This window comes from Ranitomeya variabilis, chromosome 6 (assembly GCF_051348905.1).
Source record: "Ranitomeya variabilis isolate aRanVar5 chromosome 6, aRanVar5.hap1, whole genome shotgun sequence".
In the NCBI taxonomy this organism is placed as follows: Eukaryota; Metazoa; Chordata; class Amphibia; order Anura; family Dendrobatidae; genus Ranitomeya; species Ranitomeya variabilis.
Window position 1 is genome coordinate 124,964,648 of NC_135237.1, and position 13,592 is coordinate 124,978,239.

The 13,592-nt window shown below is 44.0% G+C and overlaps 1 long non-coding RNA gene across 1 annotated transcript in view; it reads left to right on the top strand.

The window, feature by feature from the left end:
- LOC143783498 (uncharacterized) overlaps window positions 1-12,064 on the top strand; it is a 136,180-nt gene extending 124,116 nt beyond the window's left edge. The window contains exon 2 of the long non-coding RNA XR_013217213.1: window positions 11,118-12,064. This is a non-coding gene — a long non-coding RNA (uncharacterized LOC143783498). The remainder of the gene's footprint in view (window positions 1-11,117) is intronic.
- Window positions 12,065-13,592: the final 1,528 nt, after the last annotated feature.

A 13,592-nucleotide genomic window follows, 5' to 3' on the forward strand; every position in this document is an offset into this window, starting at 1 on the left:
GGGATGACTAGCGCAGGTCTGGGATTCAGGCATTGACTGGTGCAGTCTGGACAGGAGTAGATCAGGTCCTCAGGTTTGACTGGCATAGTCGTGGCTCTGGATCTGATTTGGTGTTGCCTGGATTCTGCTTTGCAAGAGGCCAGCACCCTGCTGGCACATGATTCAAGCTGTTGCCTGTCACTCTGGCTGCAGAGTCTTCTCCTGTGCACATCTGTATCTGATGCTCTCTTGGCACCAAAGCCCCCTGCAATTTGGTGCCCAGGGTTTTTATATTCGCAAACTCCATCATCTAAGACACCAGACCTGATCAGGCAGTTGAACCTGTTCTCCCTGCAATTCTTATGGTGCCGATTGGTTCTGCATGATCCCATCTAGCCAGTAGATGGTAGCCTTCCCGCACTAATGACACATTACCCAGGGGTTCTTCAGAGGTACCATTGTCCCCTTTTACATTCCTACCCTCTTTTAGCTCACCAGTCTGCAGGTGCGTGGGATCCTTGAGGGTCCGAAGCTTCCGCTAGGGTAATCCAATTTTAACCAATAATTAAGGGCACTCTTCTGTATCTGTGTCTAAACAAATTAGTCCTGCGGGTACCAGTTGGAGGAATACTGGCATTGGTATGCTCAGTCCTGTGGAGTTCCTCCTGTAGGGGCACTTCTGGAGTATTTGGGAACCAGTCACCGGGGATCATAGGTCAACCCTTTGTTCGTTCTCTGTCCTATTCAAGAGCGGCACCAGCAACTCCAGTGATCCCAATAGCACCATAATCCAGATTTCCTCATCTTCTAGTACTTCCTTTTGGGGGGCCTTGGCTAACCCCATTGGAGACCTTGTCTCCGTGGGCTCTTCTGCTTTAGATGAACACTGCCATAGCATATTCCAGTGTAACACTTGGTGTGCTGCTCCCTCATTGCTCTCAGGTCTAACTTCATAGAATGTTTTATCTGAGTGAATCTTTTTCACTACTTGGTAGGGTACTGCTTCCCAGGGGTGATCCAACTTAGAGCAGGCCAAGAGACTCAAGAATAACACACGGTCTCCAGCAGGATGGAACTGTTCGCCCGATGTCAGGGACTGACCAGATTGTTCCACTTCCCAAAACTTCAGTTCTCAGATCCAGCTACTTGGACAACTGCCCGGGTAGGGATCTTCGGAGTCAAGCTCTAGTTCAGTAATCTCTTGTCTTCTCTGCCCAAAAAGCAGAATATAGGTGGTATAACCAGTAGTCATGTGAACTAGATTGTTGTAGACCCACACCAACTCTGAAAGGAATTCGGGCCACTTCATTGTCTTGTCCTCCTCCAAGGTCTGCAACATTTGTAACAAGGTCCAAATGAAGCGTTCTCAGGTCCCATTCCCCTGGAGTGATATGGGGTAGTTTGAGACTTATTGATCCTGTAGAGATGATGCAGCTCATCCATTAAATGTTCCTGAAAGCAGGCCTCTTATGGTACCTTCACACTAAGCGACTTTGCAACGATAACGATAGCGATCCGTGACGTTGCAGCGTCCTGGATAGCGATATCATTGTGTTTGACACGCAGCAGCGATCTGGATCCTGCTGTGATATCGCTGGTCATTGCTGAAAGTTCAGAACTTTATTTGGTCGTCAGATCGGCGTGTATCGTCGTGTTTGACACCAAAAGCAACGATGCCAGCAATGTTTTACAAAGGTAACCAGGGTAAATATCGGGTTACTAAGTGCAGGGCCGCGCTTAGTAACCCGATATTTACCCTGGTTACCATTGTAAAAGTAAAAAAAACAAACAGTACATACTCACCTTCTGCTGTCTGTCACACGTCCCTCGCCGTCCGCTTCCCGCACTGACTGTGAGTGCCGGCCATAAAGTAAAAGCAGAGCACAGCGGTGATGTCACCGCTGTGCTGTGCCTTACGGCCGGCCGGCGCTCACAGTCAGTGCAGGAAGCAGACGCCGGGGGACATTATGGACACCGGAATGTAAGTATGTAGTGTTTGTTTTTTTTTTACATTTACGCTGGTAACCAGGGTAAACATCGGGTTACTAAGCGCGGCCCTGCGCTTAGTAACCCGATGTTTACCCTGGTTACCCGGGGACTTCGGCATAGATGGTCGCTGGAGAGCTGTCTGTGTGACAGCTCTCCAGCGACCACACAGCGACACTGCAGCGATCGGCATCATTGTCGATATCGCTGCAGCGTCGCTTAGTGTGAAGGTACTTTTATTGGGAATGAATCCTCTTCAGGCACCCACATATGCAAATGAAGGCCCCCAGATAGCCCTGGCTGCAAAAGCATCAAAGAGTAAAGAATGCATGCCACAAAAATGCAAATAAAGTGTATCACATTACTGAGTACATAAAGTGTATAAGTCATTATTTAAAAGGGTATAAGTACCCCAATGCATTGAATAGCAAGGTACATCAGATATGTAGTGTAGACAGAAATAGGGGTGCCTGGTGGGTGAGTACACCTACTTATGTCTACACTACATATTTGAAACTATTTGATGCTTTTTAATATATTCTTATGGTGACTATAGGATTAGTTATATTGGAATTTTTACTCTGTTTATAAGCTCACCTAATTTACGGGAGCGTGTCTCCAGAAGCATGAGCTGTGCACAACAACGTACTGGTCAGTATAACGGCAGTTTGCAATTTTTGCTAAGCAACATCCACTGCTGCTTGTTTCTGGTAAATACCCACATAGTCAAAATTGTCAGTACACCTGTAAATAAATTCCCAAAGGTGTATAACTTCCAAAAAGGGTCACATTAGGAAGGATTCTGCTCTGCTAGCACTTACAGGCTCTGTGTATGGATGCTGCAAACTATTGTAGGAAAATCTGCGTTCTAGGATGCATATAAGGCTCCATCCCTCCTGAGTCTCACTGTATGGCTAAGCAGGACTATATAGCCCCATATGGGGTATTTCCACATTTAATTTGTGGGACAAATTTTGGTACCGATTTCCCTATGTAAAAATGTAAAATCTGGGGATAAAACAAAATTTTGGTGGTAAAATTATAATATTGTTTCCTTCACTGCCCATTGGTGTAAAATTCTGACACACCTGTAGTATCAATATGATAACTGCATCTCTAGATTAATTTATCAAGAGGTTTAGTTTGTAAAATGGGGATAGGTATGAGGAGTTCTGCTGTCCTGGCACCTCAGGGGCTCTCCCAGTGGGTCATGGCATCTGCAATCCATAACAGTAAAATCTGCACTTCATCCCTTCTGAGCTTTGCACTGTGACTGAAAAGTATTTTCCGATTACATGAAGGTTATTGGCGCACTCAGGAGAACTTATTACAGTAAATTGAGATTCATCTTGTCCTATTAGCCCTTAGAAAAATTAAGAACATGAGCCTAAAACAACATTTTAGCAGTAAAAATGCAATTATTCTTTCATCGCCGCCCAATGGTATAAAATTCTGTGAGGCACATGTGGTGTCATTATGATCACTGCACCCCTAGATTAATTCATTGGATGGTGTAGTTTTGTAAAATGATGGCTTTTATTGGGGTTCGCTGTTCTGGAACCTCAGGGGCCTTGCCAATGTGACATTGCACCCTCAAACCATTCCAGCCAAATCTGAACTGCAATATGCCACTTACTTCTTCCATTGAGAACTTTGTACTGTGCCTCAAAATTAGTTTTTAACTTCATATAAAGTATTGGTGTATGCATCAGGAATTACACAGCACATTTTGGGGTGCATTTTCTCTTGCTATCCTTGTGAAAATAAAAAAATTGGGGCTAAAACAGTTTTGAGGGAATTTTTTTTTTCATTTTCACAGATCAACATTGTATAATTCTGTGAAGCTCGTGGGGGTTCAAGATGCTCACTATACATCTAGATCAAATCCTTGAGGGGTCTAGTTTGCAAAATGTGGCCACTTGTGGGTGGGTTCAAAGGTTTAGGCACAGCAGGGGCTGTTCAAACGCAACATACTACCAGCACACGTTTCCATCAACGTCACTCCTTCCAAACTTTAGGTTCCATTTTCTCCATTTACCCTTGTGAAAATAAAACAATTGGAGCTAAAAGAATATTTTTTATTTTCACATCTCAATGTTATTAACTTTTGTGAAGCGCCTGGGCGCTTGATACATTCCTTGAGGGGTCTAGTTTAAAAAATGGGTTCACTTGTGAGGGGTTTCCACTGTTTAGGCACATCGGGGGCTCTCCAAATGTGACATGTCTTCAGCTTTAAATTCCAGTCAATTTTCAAATAATCAAATGGTGCTCCTTCTGTTACGAGCCCTGCCTTGCACACAAACAATACTTTCCCCCCACATAAAGTGTATCAACATGCTCATGAGAAATGGCACAACAAATTTTGGTGTCCATTTTCTTCAGTTATCCTTGTGAAAATAGAGAAATTTGATGGCTAAAGTAAAATTTTTGTAAAAAAAAGTTAAATGTTTATTTTTTCTTTCCACTTTGCAAAAATTCCTGTGAAGCACCTGAATAGTAAATAAACTTCTCAAATATGTTTTGAGCACCTTGAGAGGTGCAGTTTTTTTTAAAATGGTTTAAATCTGGGGGTATTTTTTGTCATATAGGACCCTCAAAGTCACTTCAAATGTAATGTGGTCTCTAAAAAAAATGGTTTTGTACATTTTAACCCATCTAACTTCCTAAAAAAAATATGTTTCAATAATTGTACTGATATAAAGCAGACATACAGTTATGCTCAAAAGTTTACATACCCCTGCAGAATGTTTGCCTTCTTGGCCTGTTTTCAGAGAATATGAATGATAACACCAAAACTTTTTCTCCACTCACGGTTAGTGGTTGGGTGAAGCCATTTACTGTCAAACGACTGTGTTTTCTCTTTATACATCGTAATGACAACCCAAAACATCCAAATGACCCTGATTAAAAGTTTACACACCCCATTTCTTAATACCGTGTATTTCCCCCTCTAACATCAATGACAGCTTGAAGTCTTTTGTGGTGGTTGTGGATGAGGTTCTTTAATTTCTCAGATGGTAAAACTGCCCACTCTTCTTGGCAAAAAGCCTCCAGTTCCTGTATATCCCTGGGCTGTCTATCATGAACTGCGCGCTTAAGATCTCTCCAGAGTAGCTCAATGATATTGAGGTCAGGAGACTTGGATGGCCACTACAGAAACTTCACTTTGTTCTGCTGTAGGCAATGACAAGTCGACTTGACCTTGTGTTTTGGATCATTGTTATTTTGGAACGTCCAAGTAAGTCCCATGTGCAGCTTCCGGGTAGGATGACTGCAAATTTGCTTCCAATATTTGCTGATAACTTGCTGCATTCATCTTTCCTTCAACTTTGACCAAGTTTCCTGTGTCTTTGTAGGTCACACATCCCCAAAACATCAGCGATCCACCTCTGTGCTTTACAGTAAGAATGGTATTCCTTTCATAATAGGCCATGTTGATCTCTCTCCAAATGTAACGTTTATGGTTGTGGTCAAAAAGTTCAATTTTGGTTTCATCACTAAAATTACCTTGTTCCAAAGTTTTGAGGCTCGTCTCTGTGCTATTTTGCGTATTGTTGGCGAGATATTTTGTGGCATTTGCGCAGTAATGGCTGTCTTCTGGTGACTCGACCATGCAGCCCATTTTTCTTCAAGTGCCTCCTTATTGTGTATCTTGAAATAGTCATACCGCTAGTTTTAAGAGAGTCCAGCATTTCATCTGATGTTATTTGTGAGTTTTTCTTTGCATCCCAAGCAATTTTCCTGGCAGTTGTGGACAGAATTATTGTTGGTCTATCTGACTGTGGTTTTGTTTTTACAGAGCCCCTGATTCTCCATTTGTTAATCATAGTTTGAATGCTGCTGGCTGGCATTATCAATTCCTTGGATATCTTTTTGTATCACTTTCCTGTTTTATACAGTTCAACTACCTTTTTCCGTAGATCCGTTGACAATTCTTTTGCTTTCCTCATGACTCACGATCCAGAAGCATCAGTAGCTGAATAAAAGATGCAAGAGTCTGTCTGGATCCCAGAAACTCACTCAGCTTTTATGCACACTCACTAATTACAAGCAAGCAGGTCACAGGTGAGGATGTTACCTTTAGTAGCCATTCAAACCCATTTGTGTCAACTTCTGTGCATGTTATCAGGCCAAAATCACCAGAGTATGTAAACTTTTGATCAGGGTCATTTGGATATGTTTGGTTGTCATTATGATTTAAAAAGAGAAAACACAGTAGTTTGACAATAAATGGCTTCACCCAACCACTAAGGCTTCTTTCACACTTATCCGTCGGTACGGGCCCGTCGCAATGCATTGGGCCGACGTACCGACGGACGCTGTGAATAACTGCAAGACCTGGGCAGCGGATGCAGTTTTACAATGCATCCGCTGCCCATTCTGCAGTCTGGGGAGGAGAGGGCGGAGTCGAAAATGGCGGACGCGACGCACAAAAAAAGTTACATGGAATGTTTTTCTGTGCCGACGGTCCACCAAAACACGACGCATCTATCGCACGATGGATGTGACGTGTGACAATCCGTCGCAATGCGTCGCTAATGCAAGTCTATGGAGAAAAAACGCATCCTGCGGGCAACTTTGCAGGATTCGTTTTATCGACAAAACTACGCATTGCAACGTACATCACACGACGCTAGTGTGAAAGTAGCCTTACCATGAGTGAAGAAAAAGTTTTCGTGTTATCATTCACATTCTCTTAAAAAAATGCCAAGAAAGCAAAAATTCAGCTTGGGTATGTAATCTTTGAGTAAAACTGTATGTTATTTATTAACTATTTTGTGTGACATAACTCTCTGATTTAAGAGCATAAAAATTAAAAGTTTGAAAATTGCTAAATTTTCAAAATTTTCGCCAAATTTCCAATTTGTTTCACACAAAAAACGCAAGTCATACCAAAGAAAGCTTATCAATATCATGAAGTACAGTATGTCATGAAAAAACTTTCTCAGAATCAGTGGGATCTGTTGAAACATTCTAGAGTTATTACCTCATAAAGGTACACTTATCAGAATTATACATTTGGCCTGGTCATGAAGGTGAAAACAGGCTTGGGAGGTAAAGGGGTTAAAGCAATGGGAAGCAAGCAGGCATAATGGTTACAGTGTCTCATGTAAAAGTAGAACTTATTGGTAACATATTTATATTGAGGCACTAAGTTTGGTACTTATATGCTAACAGGAACAATATTTTAGCTTGGAGGATACATAAAAATATTAAGGCATGAAGCTTGGAGGCTGCACTACATTACTGGCATCTGAATTAACGATTGCTCTACTATACATTGGCATATAGCTTACTACCTAATTACATTTCAATATTGTTTGTGATACAGAATAGCTCTTACAATACTAGAATAGAGTTTCTATAGCATCTTGCTTTGGCATTTTGCACAGACGACTTATGAGATCAAACTTCTTGCATGTACACTGGTCAAATGTATTATATTACTGTTCAAAATGTAATATACGGCATGTGAGGTGCCCTGTTACTTAAAGTGCAATTGTCGCCCTATTAGAGTAAAAGCATGACCATAGGACAACATATAATGTAATTCAGGTTGAATATCTGCTTATACTGGTCTAAACCAACAGAGCAGTATATTTCTTCTTTTAACAGGTTGTGGAGAAACTTCTCATTTTAACTTACGAAAGAAAAATAGATGGAGCGCCCCCACTGCCGCAGGGCCGAGGGGTACCCAGTACTGGGCCTCTCTGTCTCAGTTCTGGGGTTGTCACGGTGGCTAGACCCGGCCCGTGACCCTGCTGGGGGGCATCCAATGAAGGTGGAGAGTGATGCTGTTGTGGTGTGGTGCCTGTCGCAGTAAATAACAAGGACACCAGGTTGCAGTCTCTTTACCTCTTTACTGAAGGCTTCCGGATCCTCAGTCCGGAATACGGTTAACCGGGCTGCGTGAGTCCAGCCGGTCCGATGGCACCTCCAGAGTTCCCTTTGCAGGTGGAAATCTGTGCCTACCTTCTAGCGCTTGTGTGTTGTAGTCCTTCCCTGCTGTGCTTACGGGATAGTCCTCACAACTGTTGTGTCTGTTTCTGAAGTTCCCTCACAACTCGATTATGATGTTCTGTTTCGTCCCCCAGATGATATGGCTAGGACGCACCCGTATGACGGGTGAGCTCGGAGGTCTTCCGGGACCCTAGAGTCGCCCCTCTCCAGATGTTGCCCCCTGTGTCTGCTTAGGTGATGTTGGGTGAGACAGCCCGCCTAGAACTGACTGTCCTGCCGTAGGTTTGAAGTAAGGCTTCCTCGGCATTCCGGCCACTGGCTACGCGCCTCAGTAGGATGTTGCCTCGTCTTAAAGCACGACTCCTTCTGGTGTTTCTCCTTGTTGTGATCTCGTTTCTCACTCAGCACAATAAACCTCGCTTCTTGTCCTTTCTTGGGGTACCGCCGCGATGAAGTGCAGGCGCAGTCCCGTAACGTTCTTTCTGTTCGCTAGGCCTCTGTCAGGAACCCACCCCTGACAGGGACCCCCCTGAATCTTCCCCTGCAACACCCTCTGCCACAGGATGTTGCCTGGTTCCAACCCAGTCAGCTTCTGACTAACTTCCTATCTAGCCCCCAGTTTTACCAGATTGTGAGGAGTGGCCTAATACATAGCACCCTTAGCTCCCCCTGGAGGCCAGACTGTGAAGTGTATTGGTGTCTGTGATACCTGGTCAGGTGAACTCCTTCAGTGCTATCAGACGTACCATAGCCCCCCTTAGCGGCGGAGCATCAGTACTGCAACGACCAGGACTCTGGGGCGCTGCACTCCCTCCCGGTTAAACCCAGTACTCCTGGACTGGGAAGAAAACAACAATACATGTCAGCAAAAAGACATACAATTTTGAAATGCAATAACAAGTAAACTTTAACAAGGCTTCCCTTTATGGGTGGTGAGGACACTTGAACATTACAAACATGGTTAAATATTTTAAATAACATACTATAAATAACTTCTCTTACCCAACCGGGTATTCTACTTAGTGCAATTTCTGAACAATAATTTAACATTGCCTTTAAGGACGTACACTGTTATGATCTGGTGGCCTAAGAGCAGCATGAGACGTACTCTGGAGAAGGTGGTACCTGTACTGACCGCAGACCCTGAACTTAACACCGCAACTAGAAGTAGCCGTGAAATGTACCTATCACTCCCTAGACATCTCGACACAGCCGGAGGACTAATTACCCCTAGAGATAGAAAAGGGAAAACTATCTTGCCTCAGAGAAAATCCCCAAAGGATAGACAGACCCCCACAAATATTGACTGTGAGAGGAGAGGGAAAAAACATACACAGACTGAAATCAGAATTTAGCAAAGGAGGCCACTTCTAGCTAAATAGAAAGGATAGGACAGAGCACTATGCGGTCAGTATTAAAACACTAGAAAATATCCACCACAGAAAATACAAAACCTCCACAGCTAACTAAAGATATGGAGGGTATATCTGCATCTCCAGAGATACCAGCTTGGCTAAACAAATCCTTATACAGACCAAGCTGGACAAGACAAAAACATGGAAAAGAACTGAACAATAAGGCCACAGCATGTGGACAGCAAAAATCAAGGCCAGAACTTATCTTTGTTGAAATGAACAGCAAAGCAGGAGAGACCAGGCCGGGATGTGAATCCTCCAGGAACAATGGACAACTGGCACTGACTAAAGGGTCAAGCAAGACTAAATAGCCCAGTCAGAATTGCAAAAAGTGAACACACCTGATAAATGCTGCGATCCAGAGACAGCAGTGCTACCACTTATAACCACCGGAGGGAGCCCAAGAGCAGAATTCACAACAGTACCCCCCCCCTTGAGGAGGGGTCACCGAACCCTCACCAGAGCCCCCAGGCCGATCCGGACGAGCCAAATGAAAGGCACGAACCAAATCCTCAGCATGAACATCGGAGGAAACAACCCAAGAATTATCCTCCTGGCCATAACCCTTCCATTTGACAAGATACTGAAGCTTCCGCCTCGAAAAACGAGAATCCAAAATGTTCTCAACCACATACTCCAACTCCCCATCAATCAACACCGGGGCAGGAGGATCAACAGAGGGAACAACGGGCACCACATATTTCCGCAACAAAGGTCTATGAAAAACATTATGGATGGAAAAAGAGGCTGGAAGGGCCAAACGAAAAGACACTGGATTGATAATCTCAGAAATCCTATAAGGGTCAATAAACCGAGGCTTAAACTTAGGGGAAGAAACCTTCATAGGAACATGATGGGAAGACAACCAGACCAAATCCCCAACCCGAAGCCGGGAACCAACACACCGATGACGGTTAGCAAAACGCTGGGCCCCCTCCTGAGACAACACCAAATTGTCAACAACATGAGCCCAAATTTGCTGCAACCTGTCAACCACAGAGTCCACCCCAGGACAATCAGAAGGCTCAACCTGCCCCGAAGAAAAACGAGGATGAAAACCAGAGTTACAAAAGAAGGGTGAAACCAAGGTAGCAGAACTAGCCCGATTATTAAGGGCAAACTCGGCCAATGGCAAGAAAGCCATCCAATCATCCTGATCAGCAGACACAAAGCATCTCAAATAAGTTTCCAAAGTCTGATTAGTTCGCTCGGTTTGGCCATTTGTCTGAGGATGAAATGTGGAAGAAAAAGACAAATCAATGCCCAGCCTAGCACAAAAGGCCCGCCAAAACCTAGAAACAAACTGGGAACCTCTATCGGACACAATATTCTCCGGAATGCCATGCAAACGAACCACATGCTGAAAAAACAACGGAACCAAATCAGAAGAGGAAGGCAACTTAGGCAAAGGTACCAAATGAACCATCTTAGAAAACCAGTCACAAACCACCCAGATAACTGACATCCTCTGGGAAACCGGAAGATCCGAAATAAAATCCATAGAAATATGCGTCCAAGGCCTCTCAGGGACCGGCAAAGGCAAAAGCAACCCACTAGCGCGGGAACAGCAAGGCTTGGCCCGTGCACAAGTCCCACAGGACTGCACAAAAGAACGCACATCCCGTGACAAAGAAGGCCACCAAAAGGACCTACCAACCAAATCTCTGGTACCAAAAATCCCAGGATGACCAGCCAACACAGAACAATGAACCTCCGAAATCACTTTACTAGTCCATCTGTCAGGAACAAACAATTTCCCCACTGGACAGCGGTCAGGTTTATGTTGTGAATTTGCTTTTTGCTCCCTCTAGTGGTTACTAGTTTTTTGACTCTGGTTTTTCTGTCATTCCTTTTATCCGCACCTGGGTCGTTAGTTAGGGGTGTTGCTATATAAGCTTCCTGGACCTTCAGTTCAATGCCTGGCAACGTAGTTATCAGAGCTAGTCTGCTGTGCTCTTGTCTACTGATCCTGGTTCCAGTTATATCAGCTAAGTCTGCCTTTTGCTTTTTGCTATTTGTTTTGGTTTTGTATTTTTGTCCAGCTTGTTCCAAATCTATATCCTGACCTTTGCTGGAAGCTCTAGGGGGCTGGTGTTCTCCCCCCGGACCGTTAGACGGTTCGGGGGTTCTTGAATTTCCAGTGTGGATTTTGATAGGGTTTTTGTGGACCATATAAGTTACCTTTCTTTATTCTGCTATCAGTTAGCGGGCCTCTCTGTGCTAAACCTGGTTCATTTCTGTGTTTGTCATTTCCTCTTACCTCACCGTTATTATTTGTGGGGGGCTTCTATCCAGCTTTGGGGTCCCCTTCTCTGGAGGCAAGAAAGGTCTTTTGTTTTCCTCTACTAGGGGTAGCTAGATTCTCCGGCTGGAGCGTGTCATCTAGAATCAACGTAGGAATGATCCCCGGCTACTTCTAGTGTTGGCGTTAGGAGTAGATATATGGTCAACCCAGTTACCACTGCCCTATGAGCTGGATTTTTGTATTCTGCAGACTTCTACGTTCCTCTGAGACCCTCGCCATTGGGGTCATAACAGTTTGCCAGGCCAGTATTAAATGTTTAATGCATTGCAGAAGAGGGATTATAAGAAAGAAGATTCTGAGTTTTTTTTTTTTTTTTTTCTTCTTCCCCTTTACCTCAGAGTGGCTATGCTTGCTGCAGACATGAATGTCCAGACCTTGATTACAAGTGTGGACCAGCTGGCTACTCGTGTGCAGGGCATACAAGACTATGTTATCAGAAATCCTAGGTCAGAACCTAAAATACCGATTCCTGAACTGTTTTCCGGAGACAGGTTTAAGTTTAGGAATTTCATGAATAATTGTAAATTGTTTTTGTCCCTGAGACCCTGTTCATCTGGAGACTCTGCTCAGCAAGTAAAAATTGTTATTTCGTTCTTACGGGGCGACCCTCAGGATTGGGCTTTTTCGCTGGCGCCAGGAGATCCGGCATTAGCTGATATTAATGCGTTTTTTCTGGCGCTCGGTTTACTTTATGAGGAACCCAATCTTGAGATTCAGGCAGAAAAGGCCTTGCTGGCTATGTCTCAGGGGCAGGACGAGGCTGAAGTGTATTGCCAAAAATTTCGGAAATGGTCCGTGCTGACACATTGGAACGAGTGTGCACTGGCCGCTAATTTTAGAAATGGCCTTTCTGAAGCCATTAAGAATGTTATGGTGGGTTTTCCCATTCCCACAGGTCTGAATGATACTATGGCACTGGCTATTCAAATTGACCGGCGGTTGCGGGAGCGCAAAACCGCAAATTCCCTCATGGTGTTGTCTGAACAGACACCTAATTCGGTGCAATGTGATAGAAAAACCGCAAATTCCCTCATGGTGTTGTCTGAACAGACACCTGATTTAATGCAATGTGATAGAATCCTGACTAGAAATGAGCGGAAAATTCATAGACGCCGGAATGGCTTGTGCTACTACTGTGGTGATTCTACACATGTTATCTCAGCATGCTCTAAACGTATAGCTAAGGTTGTTAGTCCTGTCACCGTTGGTAATTTGCAACCTAAATTTATTCTGTCTGTAACTTTGATTTGCTCACTGTCATCTTATCCTGTCATGGCGTTTGTAGATTCAGGTGCTGCCCTGAGTCTTATGGATCTGTCATTTGCTAAGCACTGTGGTTTTACTCTTGAACCATTAGAAAATCCTATTCCTCTTAGGGGTATTGATGCTACGCCATTGGCAGCAAATAAACCGCAGTATTGGACACAGGTTACCATGTGCATGACTCCTGAACACCGCGAGGTGATACGTTTCCTGGTTTTACATAAAATGCATGATTTGGTTGTTTTAGGGCTGCCATGGTTACAGACCCATAATCCAGTCCTGGACTGGAAGGCTATGTCAGTCTCAAGTTGGGGCTGTCGGGGTATTCATGGGGATTCCCTGCCTGTGTCTATTGCTTCGTCTACGCCTTCGGAAGTTCCGGAGTATTTGTCTGATTATCAGGATGTCTTCAGTGAGTCTGAGTCCAGTGCACTGCCTCCTCATAGGGACTGTGACTGTGCTATAGATTTGATCCCAGGCAGTAAATTTCCTAAGGGAAGACTGTTTAATCTGTCGGTACCTGAACATACCGCTATGCGTTCATATATCAAGGAGTCTCTGGAGAAAGGACATATTCGTCCGTCTTCTTCCCCTCTTGGTGCGGGATTCTTTTTTGTGGCAAAAAAGGACGGATCTTTGAGACCTTGTATTGATTATCGGCTTTTAAATAAGATCACTGTCAA